Source organism: Prosopis cineraria, unplaced genomic scaffold (assembly GCF_029017545.1).
Source record: "Prosopis cineraria cultivar Desert tree isolate PC_DT_omini unplaced genomic scaffold, ASM2901754v1 PC10, whole genome shotgun sequence".
Taxonomy (NCBI): Eukaryota; Viridiplantae; Streptophyta; class Magnoliopsida; order Fabales; family Fabaceae; genus Prosopis; species Prosopis cineraria.
In genome coordinates, this window is record NW_026555341.1 from 39,091,562 (window position 1) to 39,105,233 (window position 13,672).

At 35.4% G+C, this 13,672-nt stretch overlaps 1 pseudogene; it reads left to right on the plus strand.

The window, feature by feature from the left end:
• The first annotated feature begins 1,983 nt into the window (after positions 1-1,983).
• On the plus strand, positions 1,984-6,553 carry LOC129322632 (pyruvate kinase isozyme A, chloroplastic-like; annotated as a pseudogene).
• The last annotated feature ends 7,119 nt before the right edge of the window (positions 6,554-13,672 follow it).

Sequence of the window (13,672 nt, forward strand, 5' to 3'; positions counted from 1 at the left end):
AGTATTTAACTGTTCAACCATTCACCATTCTTACAGACCAAAGGAGCTTGAAATTTCTCTTGGAGCAACGCCTCTCCACTCCATCTCAGTATACTTGGATAACAAAGCTAATGGGACTTCAATATGTGATTAAGTACAGAAGTGGCCAAGAGAATGGTGCGGCCGATGCTCTGTCCCGTGCATCTCATGGTGAACTCCTACACTTATCTGTCTCGTCAGTCTCTACTGAACTCTGGGACAAGATCCAAGCACAATGGCAATCTGATCCTGTTTTACAACAGGTAATTGTTGACCTTCAGGTGGACCCTTCATCTCATCCCAAATATAGTTGGCACCAAAATAAGTTATATCGAAAGCAGCGACTGGTCGTAGGTTCTGACCAACGTGAGTTGAAAGATTTAATTATCCACTGGTTACATAGCAGCCCACAAGGGGGCCATTCAGGTGCAAGAGCTACATGCCATAGAATCAAGGCTCTCTTTTATTGGAAGGGAATGTTGACAGACGTGAAGAGATTCATACATCAGTGTGAGACATGTCTCCGTTGCAAATATGAGACGATGGCATATCCTGGTTTGCTTCAACCTCTACCGATTCCACAAGGAGTTTGGCAAAGTGTTTCTATGGATTTTGTTGAAAAATTGCCTCTGTCTCACGGCAAAGACACCATTTGGGTGATTATTGATCGCCTAAGTAAATATGCTCATTTCACTGCGTTGGCCCACCCTTTCACAGCTGCGTCCCTTGCCCAAACCTTTATTGATAACATCTATAAACTTCATGGCGCCCCTGCTGATATTGTTAGTGATAGAGATCCTTTGTTTACCAGCAATTTTTGGCGCGAGTTTTTGCTACGTTTGGGTATTGATCAGCTCCTGTCTACTGCATACCATCCTCAAAGTGATGGTCAGAGTGAGGTGTTGAATAGGTGTTTGGAGCATTATCTTAGAAGTTTTTCATGGCAACAGCCTCGGGACTGGGTTATTTGGCTTCCCATGACAGAGTGGTGGTACAATACATCGTATCACACTTCAACTAACACCACTCCATTTGAGATCATGTATGGTCAGCCCCCACCATTACATCTCCCCTACTTGCCACATGAGTCTACTATGGAATCCATTGATAGATCATTTACAGCCCGGGAGTCTCTGTTATCTCGACTTCGGGACCACCTCGCCACAGCTGTGAATCGCATGAAGCAGTATGCCGACCGTCGACGCTCGGAACGGCATTTTCAGGTTGGAGATTGGGTTTTTCTGAAGCTTCCTCCATATCGCCAGACCTCAATTGCTTCTCGCATTTCAGACAAGTTGGACCCTTGCTATTATGGTCCTTTTCAAGTAGAAGCTAAGGTTGGTAGTGTGGCGTACACTCTGGCTCTTCCTCCTTCGGCCAAGGTCCATACCACCTTTCATGTTTCTCTGTTGAAGCCTTGTCCTGACCCCTCGATCCCACTGATCAATCTTCCACAAATGGATGATCCATCCACACCACGAGTTCCCCATGCCATTGGATCGTCGCGTTGTTAGGCATAATAATCGAGCTATTACTCAAGTTCTAATCCATGGGAAGGATAGTTTGCCAGAGGAAGCCACGTGGCTTGCATGGGCTGATATTGAACGTCGTTTTCCTGAGTTCAGTCGTGCACTTCATCCTTGAGGACAAGGATGTTCATAAGAGGGAAGCATTGATAGGATATTAAATAAATACTGAATATTTTGCAATTACTTTTGTCCTATCCGTTTTAGTTTGTGGGGACCTTTACCCAATGATTGGCACGTGAGCTTTTCTGTTTTATAGGTCACGTCGCTGCACGTATCAGTTATGAAAATTGTGAATGAGAATTTTTCCTGCTCACTTCTTTTCTCTCTCTCGTCTGTTACATCTCCTCTTGCTCTATCTCTATTTTCTGTTTTCTGCTTATCAACCGTGCCTGCATTCTAGTTTTTGACCTTGATTCTTGCTATTATGGCCTCTACTATGGCCATAGTTTTGAGGTCAATGGCCGCAACAATCAACGATCCATGTCTCTTTCGTGACTTTGTTGGTGATGAAAACTGGAGAGTCCATTTCAAAACTCGGGATTTCGGCGCCAGAGCTGTAAATCGAGGGTTTAGCACTGATAGAAAGACATTGAAGAGAAGGCTGGGAATCAAGGCACGTGCAGTTGTGCAAGAGAATCTTGAGACATCGAAGAGGAGTAATGCTTATCCTCCTGGGATGGACGTGGTTTCGGAAGGGGAGTTGAGGGAGAAGGGGTTTATGGGATTGAGGAAGACCAAGTTAGTATGCACAATTGGGCCCGCATGTTGCGCATTGGAGGATTTGGAGAAATTGGCTTTGGGAGGAATGAACGTTGCTAGGCTCAACATGTGCCACGGGACTAGGGAGTAGCACTTGGATGTCGTTATGAAGATCAAGAAGTTAAATCGGGAAAGAAATTTTTCAATTTCTGTGATGATTGACACTGAGGGTAGTCAAATTCATGTTGTCGATCATGGGGCTCCTTCCTCCGTTAAAGTAGAGGTAAATTTCGTATTGGCATTTGCTGTTTGCTGTTGAGTACTGGTTCCTAAAACATGGAATGCATCCTGCTCGATTTGTATCCGTATGATGTGGAGAAAGTTCGACCTTAGTTTTAGATATTGCCGATTTTAATATTGAAGAATTCACTCTGATCCTTGACTCGACAAATGTCTATTTCTCCTTTTAATTTTAGGATGGTTCAGTTTGGCTTTTTACTGCTGAACAGTCTAAGAATTATCATCCATTTACCGTTCAAGCAAACTTCGAAGGTTTTTCTGAAGGTAGTCAAACCTTCCATACTTTTTCCCCTTAACCTTCCATTTAATTTCATCATTGGCTTGTACTGAACTCAAATCGTAAATTTTGGTAAGGTATTGAATTGGGTGATGAGCTTGTTATTGATGGTGGAATGGCATGCTTTGTAGTCGTGGAAAAGACTGGAAGTGATTTACGTTGTAAGTGCACAAATCTTGGTCTTTTTCCACCGGGAGCCAAATTTAGCTTCTGGAGGAATGGAAAGCTTGTGAGGAGGAATTATATGCTCTCAACTCTATCAACAAAGGCATGTGGCAGATTACATCTTTCACTTATTAAATGAAGATCGTGGAGGATTAATTTTTTATCATGATTTATGAACAAATTCACCTATGACAAATGGTATTTCTTTATCCTTGCGGCACTGAATCTCTTGAAGCATTCCTGGTCTACCGTCAAATGGTTGTCCCAATCAGTATTTGATGTTTTCGTTGGTGGACAAGAACCCATGCATGCTGTTCTTCGTTTGTTAAGATATTTTTCCAGTCCTTGTAGAGCCTTCAGAAGAAAAGCATGAACTATTTAACTGATTATTCTTCACATGATAATTTTCCATGCCTCAAAGGAGTTTCCATGATGGAAGTTTTCGAATGGGATTGAAATGACATATTTGAGAGTGGGTTATTGATAAATTACTGTGATCCATGTAGTTGATCTCACTTTGTAGAATAACTCTTCTTGTTGTTGTTGGTGGTGTTGCTTGAAAGTTTAACCTATGTTGGAAGTTGTTTTCTGTTTAATACCCTGTATTCACAGAAGTGACTATGCATGGCAATAGAACATTGTACAAAGGGATGCTATGTTATAAGACTTACGTTTTCTTGATAATTGTCATTAATAAAGAGTTCGCTTGTGTGAACTGTTTTTTACTAGATAGAGTATTTTTCATTTTTGTTGATCTTCTCAGACAATTCACTGTTTCAATCCACAGGATTGGGCTGACCAAATTTTGGGATCTCTGCGGAAGTTGATTATTTTGCCCTGTCCTTTGTCAATGACGCGTATTCTATAAAGTACCTGAAGAAATACCTAACTACCAAAACTGCCAAGTAAGGAAGCACAAATTAACAGAATCAACAAATAGCATTTTTTGCCTATCACCTACTCCCTCTGTTAAAAAATGTAGCACATTTTAATCGAATTTTATTCCCTAATAAAATAGTTACTTATTTTTAAACTAATTATATCTTTTCATATTTATCCCTATTAAATAGCCTACAATAAATAAGTCATTCATCATTAGGAGCACTTTCAAAAAAAAAGCAATAATTACACCTCGAAAGACTAAAAATGCTTTACATTTTTTAATATTTAATTCTTCAAAAAATGCCTTACATTTTTAAACAAAGGGAGTATTATTTAGACCAAATAGTGGTGTAATCTCTTGACATCATATGGATTTTCGACTGCTAGAAATCTCATTTAATGTTTTTTAATATTCCAAGGACGTATTTGAAATTGTCGTGTATTATGTCTGATGTTAAATTTGCTCTAATGGTTATTTTATCACTTGCATATATTGGATTATCAGTATTGGTGGCCTGGTAATTTCTTTGTTAAGAAAATTCAAGTCACATGATGCAAATTTTCTAGTATTTTCTAAATTGGAATACGGTTGTTGCAGACCTATCAAGGTATTAGCAAAGATTGAGAGCTTAGGATCCCTTTATAATCTAGAGGATATAGTGCAAGCTTCGGATGGAATCATGGTTGCTCGTGGTGACCTTGGTGTGGAGATACCGCTTGAGCAGATTCCTATAGTCCAAGAGAAAATAACTTACATTAGCAGACAACTTAACAAGCCAGTAATTGTAGCTTCTCAACTTCTTGAGTCTATGGTTGAATATCCAACACCAACACGTGCTGAGGTAATATCAATTTGTTGTCTAGACAGCATCTTAAGTTGAAGAAAAGATTTTTGTGGAACAAATTCTCCTTTTCTTCCATGATAATAAGTTTGTCCAACCTGATCCTGAATATTGAATTGCATGCGATAATATATCTGCTTTCATTAGAAAAGGTTGCAGATGTTTCTGAAGCAGTCAGGCAGTATGCTGATGCCTTGATGTTATCTGGTGAGTCAGCTATTGGTTTGTATGGACAGAAGGCTCTAGCAGTCCTGGATATGACTAGTGGCAGAATGGAATCATGGAGTCGGGCGGAGAACAGACAGACTCATCTAGATACCCATCAACTCGGACTATCATCACCAGATCGCATTGCAGAGCAGATTTACATTTGTGCAGTTGAAATGGGTAATGTCCAATTGCTCCCACAACGTCTAATTTAATAGTTCTGCAGCTTAGAGTACTGCTAAGTGGCTTGTTCCCATTGAGAAGAAAAAGAAAAATAGTATTGATATCTTACTCATTTGTTCCTTCGTGTTTGCAGCCAACAACCTTGGAGTTGATGCAATTTTTGTGTTCACAAAGCATGGACACATGGCATCTCTCTTGTCACGCAACCGTCCAAATCCTCCCATCTTTGCTTTCACCAGCGATAACGATACTCGTATGGCTTTGAATGTGCAATGGGGTATTGTTCCCCTCCTTGTTGATTTATCAAATGATGCAGAAACTAACTTCTCAAAATCCATTGGGCTCATGAAATCCATAGGATTGATCAGGCAAGGAGATATTGTTCTGGTGGTCTCCGATGTCATTCCAACACCTACAGCTAGAGTCGGGAAAACGGGCTGAGCCCGTCGGGCTAACCCGTTTAAGCCCGTATAAGAGTAGGGCCGGGCTTAAAAATGAGATTCCAAAATGATAAATCGGGCTTAAACGGGCTGGTTCGTTTAAGCCCGTTTAATTTAGGGCTTAAAAGGGCCGGCCCTGCAGGACCGAGGGCCAGCCCGTTTAAGCCCGCATATACATTTTTTTTAATTAATTCTCATAATTTTTACTCTTTTTAGATTTGAAAAAAAAATAAATCTTACTCCACATCACATATTAGCCTATATTTACTGAGGATGGAAGGCAAAAAAAAAAGAAGGAAAAATAGCAATGAAGAATCACTGATAAAAAATTATATCAGTCAATGATCACTTGTTGTCAAAATTTGAGTAGATACTTGTGGATTCGAGTTAGCCTTTATCAATAAGTATTCATTTAGGTTTTAATAAAAACTTATTTTAAATTAACAATAATTCATTGTAGCTTGTTTTTCTTTCAGGTTTTGACAATAATTGATTCTTAATTGATATAAATTTTATACAGAAATCCTTGGCTACTATTTTTTTAAAAAATACAACCTTAAATCCCTTAATTCATCTAGATCCATGATAATGATTCATTCAGTTCAACATTTACTCTTCTAATTTTGATTGGGTGTTTGTCGGCTTAGCCGATCTATTGCTTATTGTATTACCATTATTTTATTTGTATTTTTAGTTCATTTAGATGTTATTTAGTTAGTTTTTTTTGTACCTTTTTTGATTGAATATTATATTAGAATGAAGTAATTTTTTATTTGATTAAAAAATTTAAAAAAAAATAAAAATAGTTAAAAGGGCCTAAAGCCCGCAGGGCCGGCCCTGAGCCTGCTATGTCAAGGGCTGGACTTCAAATATCAAGGTCCTAAAGGGAATTCGAACTTAAAAGGGCTGGCCCTTTAGGCCCGAGCCCTTCAAGGGCTGGCCCGGCCTTTACCAGCTCTACGTATAGCTCCATTTTCTCTCCGGTCAATTCAAGTGAAGACCATTGGGTAGAAGGAGAAAGGTACAACTATTAAGTGTTTGTCATCCAATTTTTCAATAAATTAATATGAATCAGCTGAGCACTATATAAATGGGGTTTCCGACGAATTCCTGCGGTGCTGTGGTTTTATGGGAGAGCATGATGGCAAACCCTAAAAAAAAAAAAGAAAAGAAAAGAAAAGAAAAGAAAAACTCCAGTTCAGTACTATCCATCTAGCCGCTGTAGAGAAAGGTGTCCGTACAATCCCCTATGGCTTGCTCTTTGTTTAGTAAATTGCCCTAATAATTCTGTTTATTCTTAGCACCATTGAAATTAACGTTATTATATCATATCCATTTTGAGGGGTTCAATGTAATTACACTTTTTTTTTTGGCCTATTTCTTGAGTATGTTGAGTCTGATTGTGATGATTGTAGTTTCTTTGTCCAGAGCAAACAACAGTGGCAACTTATTTTCTTTTCCCTCTGTTCTTTATTTTGTCAATAATTTTTCATTCATGTCTATAAGATCACGAACCTTAATTGAGAAACTAGATGAGAATATTAGCAATGTAAGTCGTAAAATCGCATCGGTCATATTTGAAAACGAGGTCAATTTATATCCCCTCTTATATTTGTTCTCATATATTATCAACATACAATGGATATGAACAAATTTGCTATTTCACCTTATCGTATTTGAATGCTAAATGAACCCTTAAATGTATATATAAGGAGTTTGCAAATTATCATGCTCCGAAAATAGAGTGTGATCAACATGGGTACAAATTATATTGTGCATTTCCGTAAGCCTTAACATGAAAATTCAATTCATTTTTTCATTATTATTATTATTATTATTATTATTATTATTAAAAATAATCAAATTATATATAATTTATAACACTTTTAATATTACTTGTCACAAGAAAATTTCAATGTTTTTGAAGAAATTTTGGCAGAACCTTCTCCTGTAATTAGGATCTCTCAAAAATTTTACAATAAAATTTTTTACAGATAACAGTATAAATTAGGAGCGTAGCTTTTTCTAGTTAGCAATCAATATACAAATAAAAAATAAGGTCTATCAACAATCTATGTGAAGCATTTAATTTTTTTTAAATCAAAAGACATACGAATTATATATTTATATTAAAAGTAACAGTACCAATCCAAAAAATTTCTGTAATAGCCTTAAATAATACACACACACACACACACACACACACTTATTTAATTAACTATATGAATATATTTTAGTTATGCTTGGAATAATTATAACAATAAGGAGTATTGGTAGAATGGAAGTGCGTATGCCAAGCAACCTGAAGGTTTTTGGTTCGAATCCCTGATGCAATAAAAGAGAATTTTATTTTGTTCAGCTTCTCTGAAATTATGAAATTACCCTTTTTCAAATATGATAAAAGCTCCTTCTCTTCCTCGACTATTCCAAAAAAAACATAGAGAGAGCGAGAGTATGAGAATATGACCAACTTAACCTTCCTATACCTCTGACCTTTTTTGTTTTAGTGATCGCCGACTCATCTCCCTTTTTGTTCGCGGTGGTGATTGGTGAAGTAGAAGCTATAACTTTCTCTGGTTCATTTTCCCTATATTCTCTATCTCTATCGTCGTTTTCTGTCCTATTTTTGGCTGCCTTTGTTGGGTTCGATCACTGTTCAATTTCTGTCATTTATTCGGGTTGCTGCTGGCATGAGACTAAATTATTGGAGCTGGACTCACGATCCTTTCCTTCCCAGCTCAACCATGAGCATTGTGTTCTGTTTAATTGGTTTGTGCTCCCTGTTTCTGCGTCCTCTCTGCTTGCTGTCTGTCCGGGCTGTTTTGGGCTAAGAAATCTTAAAGTGTCGAGTGCTGGAAGGCTATTACTGTAAGCTTGTGTGGTATGGCTAAACCAGCCTTCTTCCATCGTGGGGTGTAGTGCTAGTGATCAGTTTGTATCTCCCCTGTTCAGTGTAAGTCTCACTTTTCTCTTCCTTATATGTACGTTGCTAGTTGCTGGAAGTAAGGAAGCTTCAGGACTTGCTTTCTCTTGATGAATATACGTGTGATTTGATCATTGAAGTGGGAAAAATTTGGCTCCCCTACTACTGTGGTTACGCGTGCATGAGGAGGAAATAGAATTTTAATTTAAATAGAAATTACAAGTATAGAAGGAAGGAGATGATGTTATAGCTTAGAGTTTTATTTGAAGATAAGTATATTATTAATATTGTAAGGGAAGGGATGTTGGAATCTAGAAATAAAGACTAATCTTAGCTTGATAATTATGCCCATAAAGTATTTAATAACATGCCTAGTGGGAGAAATATGTTGGTATGGGAGCTATTGGATTATGAATAGAATGATATTGGTTTTGTAATTTTCAATGATGATGGTTGATTTTAAATTGTGTTGGAAAATTTTTATTTAATTATATCCTTATAAGGTGTGTGGAAGAACGGGATCCTGACTAAAATTAAAAGAAGGATACTTTTGAGAATTTGAAGCTCTAATAAGTAAGTGAATAGCATTCCATTTAATTTAATTTAATTTTATTTTTAATAGTCTTTTTCTTGAAATATTTTATTCTTATGAATTACATTAATTTTGAAAATTATGAATTACCAATGAAGGACAAATGAGTTATGATATGTGCATTTATTGATTCTTGAAAATATATTTCTAAGATGAATGAAAGCATTTATGTATGGTTGTTAAACGTTGAAATTTATTGGATACTTAATTAATGCAAGTTTATGATTTTGACAAATATTAAAGATTTGAAACAGTTCATGTGAGTTTGGTAGTAAGAATGATAATTTACTTCAATAATAATTGTTTTTCTCGCATGTTTGAAGCATGATTTTAAGAGAACTCAAAATAGAACACTGCTGCTAATGACAGTTTCATTAGCCCGTAGCGCGCTGTGTTTAAACACTAGCTAGTTTTTTTTGTGAGTTTTATTCTCATGTTTGGTATTCGTGGGCTTTGTACCCACATTTGATTCCGTAACCTTGAGCCACGTTTGGTTATTTATCCTTGTGGACTTTGTGTCTACGTTTGTTTCGTAGCTTCAGTTACGTTTGGTTACTTACCCTCGTGGACTGATCTGTCCACGTTTGTTTTTGTGGCATAAGCCGCGTTTAGTTATTTACCCTCGTGGGTTGTGTATTCACGTTTGTAACTTGTTTTGTTGAGTTCTCAAAATTTTAAATGTTGATTAAATTTTTTTTAAAATTTACATGATTTTGGCTAACCATTTTACCACATTGAGGAATATGTGAGTAAATTGTTTTCTTTAAACATGACAACATAAATTGTTTTCAATTTACTCTTATTTTACAATTATGGATATAACTTTTAGGTTTACAAATCTTTGTGGAATCATTTCTAATTAGTTGACACCATTATTAGAGTTTATTGATTTAAATTTTAAGAATTTTACCATGGGAATGCTATTCACTGAAAAAATTATTTGTCTCAGATTTGTTATCTGACGCTGAACCCACCATCGACCTTTAAAAGGTAACTAGCTACAGTGTGTGGACATTTTGATTGGTATTGTTGCTTTAATGTAAATATATAATTTGTATGTCTTTTTGATTTAAAAGAAAGAGTAGATGCTTCACATAGGTTGTTGATAAACCTTATTTTGGTCTGTATATTGGTTGATGGCTCGAAGGAGCTACGCTCCTGATTTATACTGTTATCTATAAAAAAAATTTTGTTGTAGAGTTTTCGGGAGATCCTAGTTACAGGGGAGGTTTTGCCAAAATTTCTACAAAAATATCAACACTCTCTTATGATATTGAGTTTAAGAAAGTTATTTTAATTCTCATATGATTTGATTAAGCTTTATTCTGTTCTTTTGTAACATGGAATAAATATTCACTTGGAGGCTTACGGGAATGTAAGAGTGGTTCACACCTGTGCCAGTCACCCTCTATTTTTAGGGCGTGACAATTTCCACCCACTGTAGCTATTTTGCCTTTTAGAGGTTGATGGTGTGATCATCATCAGTTAACAAATCTGAGACCAAAATAATTTTTTTCCATAAATAGCATTCCCAAAGTAAAATTTTAAAAATTTAAACCAACAACTCTAAGAATGGTGTAAACTAATTAAAAGTAATTTACAAAATAAATTTATAAGCTTGTAAGTCATAACCATAATTGTAAAATGAAAATAAATTGAAAGCAATTTATATTATCATGATTAAAGAAAATAATTTACTCATATATAACTTAGAGTGATATAATTGCTAGCTGAAATCATGTAAATTTCAAAAACACATATTAGTCAATATTTAAAATTTTGAGAACTTAACATAACATGTTATAAATATGGACATACAATCCACGAGAGTAATTAACCAAATGTGGCTTGTACCATGAAAACAAACGTGGACATACAGTCTACGAGGATAAGTAACCAAACACAGTCGAAGCTACGAAACAAATGTGGACACACAGTCCACGAAGGTAAATGACCAAACAGGCTCAAGGCATGGAATCAAATGCAGGTACAAAGCCCATGAATACCAAACATGAGAACAAAACTCATGAACCAAATTAGCTAGTGTTTAACCATAGCGCGCTATGGGCTAACGGAACTGCCGTTATCAGCAGTGTTTTGTTTAGAGTCTTCTCAAAAATTGCGTTTCAAACATGTGAGAAGAATAATTATTTCTGAAATATAATCTGCATTTTTAATACCAAGCTCGCATGAATCATTTTAAATTTTAATTTAAGACTTGTTGAAAATAGTCTTTCATAAATAATGTATAAGCTTGCGTTATCTAAATAATTAAGGATTTCAAGAGTTTAATAAACTAAATAATTTCATAAATCTTTGAAATGAATTCCTTAAGGAAATAAATGCATATATCATCCTTTAACTATCCAGTATTGATATTTCAAAGTCTCAAAACTAATGTAATTCATAAGAGTGAAATATCTCAATGAAAGTCTATTAAAAATAAAAATAAAATTAAAAATAAATTAAAAGGAATGCTATTCACTTACTTGTTGAAGTTTCAAATTCTCAAAATGTTTTTTCTTTAATTTTTATCAGGATCCTCTTCTTCCGCACGTCCTATAAGGATATTATTAAACAAAATTTAACAAATCATCTTTAATTTAGAAAAACTTCGTTCTACTTCTTATATATCAACCATTATCATTTAAAATTTGAAACCAAAATTCATGGTTTAAAATTTTTTCAAACATTTTAGTAGGCATCTCAATGAAGCCTAGATTCAAGTAATATATCAAAGCTATAATTCTACCCCATTATTCTACCCCATTTACGTACATGTGTGTGTGTGTGTGTGTGTGTTATTAGGCTTCTTTAAAATAGGTTTCTATCTCAAAATTTCTAGCTCAATTTTACTCATCTTCTTGACACACGTACGAGCAGCAGCAGAACAAAGCCAAAAATTTTGTAACTTCATACATAAGGCAGCAACAGCATACACTCTTTCTCACACATATAGCATGCTAATAAATAGGAGGTCTAAATTCCGTCACCTTAACTTAGCCGGCCTGAACAGTGGTGAACCAAGAGAAAGAAGAAACGAATGTGCTCTTGAATGCTAAACAGGGGAGATATAAGCTGAACGTTATCACTACACCCAACAACAGAAGAGGAATGATTTACCTACACCAACATGAGCTTACAGTAATAGCCCTCCAGCACTTGATACTTTGTGACTTCTTAGCCCAGAACAACATGGACAGACAACAAACAGAGAAGACGCAGAAACAGGGAGCACAGACCAGTAAAGTAGAGCACAAAGCTCACAATTGAGTTGGAAAAGGAAAGACTTATGAGTAAAACTTCCAGCTCCAACGATTGGGTCTCACGCCAGGAACAACCCAAACACAGATGACAAAAACTGAACGGCAACCAGAAAAAGAGAAACAGAGACGAGAGATGCGAGACTGAACCTCTTAGAAGTTTCCAAGCTATGGCACCTCTCTATTCTCATCGGTGAGCCTTGAGATTGAGGAGAGGAATGAAGATACAAAGGGACAAGGAGATGAGTTACCCCAAAATTCCAAATCTCTTTAGCTCTCTCTTGTACTCTATAGCCGACTCAAATAAGGGAGAGAAGAAGAAAAATAAATCTGATGAGGGAGGGGTATTTATGTAATTTTAGAGAAGTTGAATAAAATAAAATCCCCTTTTACTGCATCAGGGATTCAAACTTGGAACCTTCAGATAGCTTGGCATACATACTTCTATTCTACCAATACTTCATATTGTTATAATTATCCCAAACATAAGTAAAATATATTCTTAACAAGTTATTATATGTTAATTAAATAAGTATATATATATATATATATATGTTTTTAAGGCTATGACACAAATTAACTTCACTGTCACTGTAATTTTTTTTTTTCATTTTTTTGCACCTAAGGAACACAGGCGATATATATAGTTAGAGCTAGAAAGATAAATTGGAGGCTGATATAATTAGACACTATATATCACAAAGTCAAAAAAATACTGGAAGGCCTACTTGTTCAATTCTATGGAAAATTACATTTGGATACCTTGTGGAAAAACTTTTGACACTTTGGTTATTATTGATATGGTATGACATAGTAGCTGCCAATAATTTCAAAAACCATCTTGTAGATAGATGTGTTCAAACTTCGAAGTGCCAAGGTGCTAATGATTTCTTACAAGGTATCCAAATGTCATTCTCTCTTTCGTTTATCTGGAGCCAAACATGACTTGAATTGTGATTAACTCATAATATCAGATAATTGATGATTATTCACATTAAAAACACAAGCTTTTCTTTTTGGCAAGGAAAAACATGATATTTGCAAAAAATAGCCTTTGAAATTAGAATTTTTTTGATATAAAAAATATTAGAATTGGTAATTGGAGCTAACCAGGCTCAATTTGAGTCGAGCTTAAAACATCCTATTATATTAAAAAGTCTATATAACCAAACTTGACTCTAATTTTTTTTAGCCGAGTTCAGACTTGACCAAAATTATTAACTCTATACATATATAAAGTTAAAAATTCTAATGGTTATAGGCTTAATTCAGGCTAACTTATTCGGATTGAGCTTGTAATATCATACTCTATTTAAAAAGCTTATATAATTAAGCTCGACTCTAACTTTTTT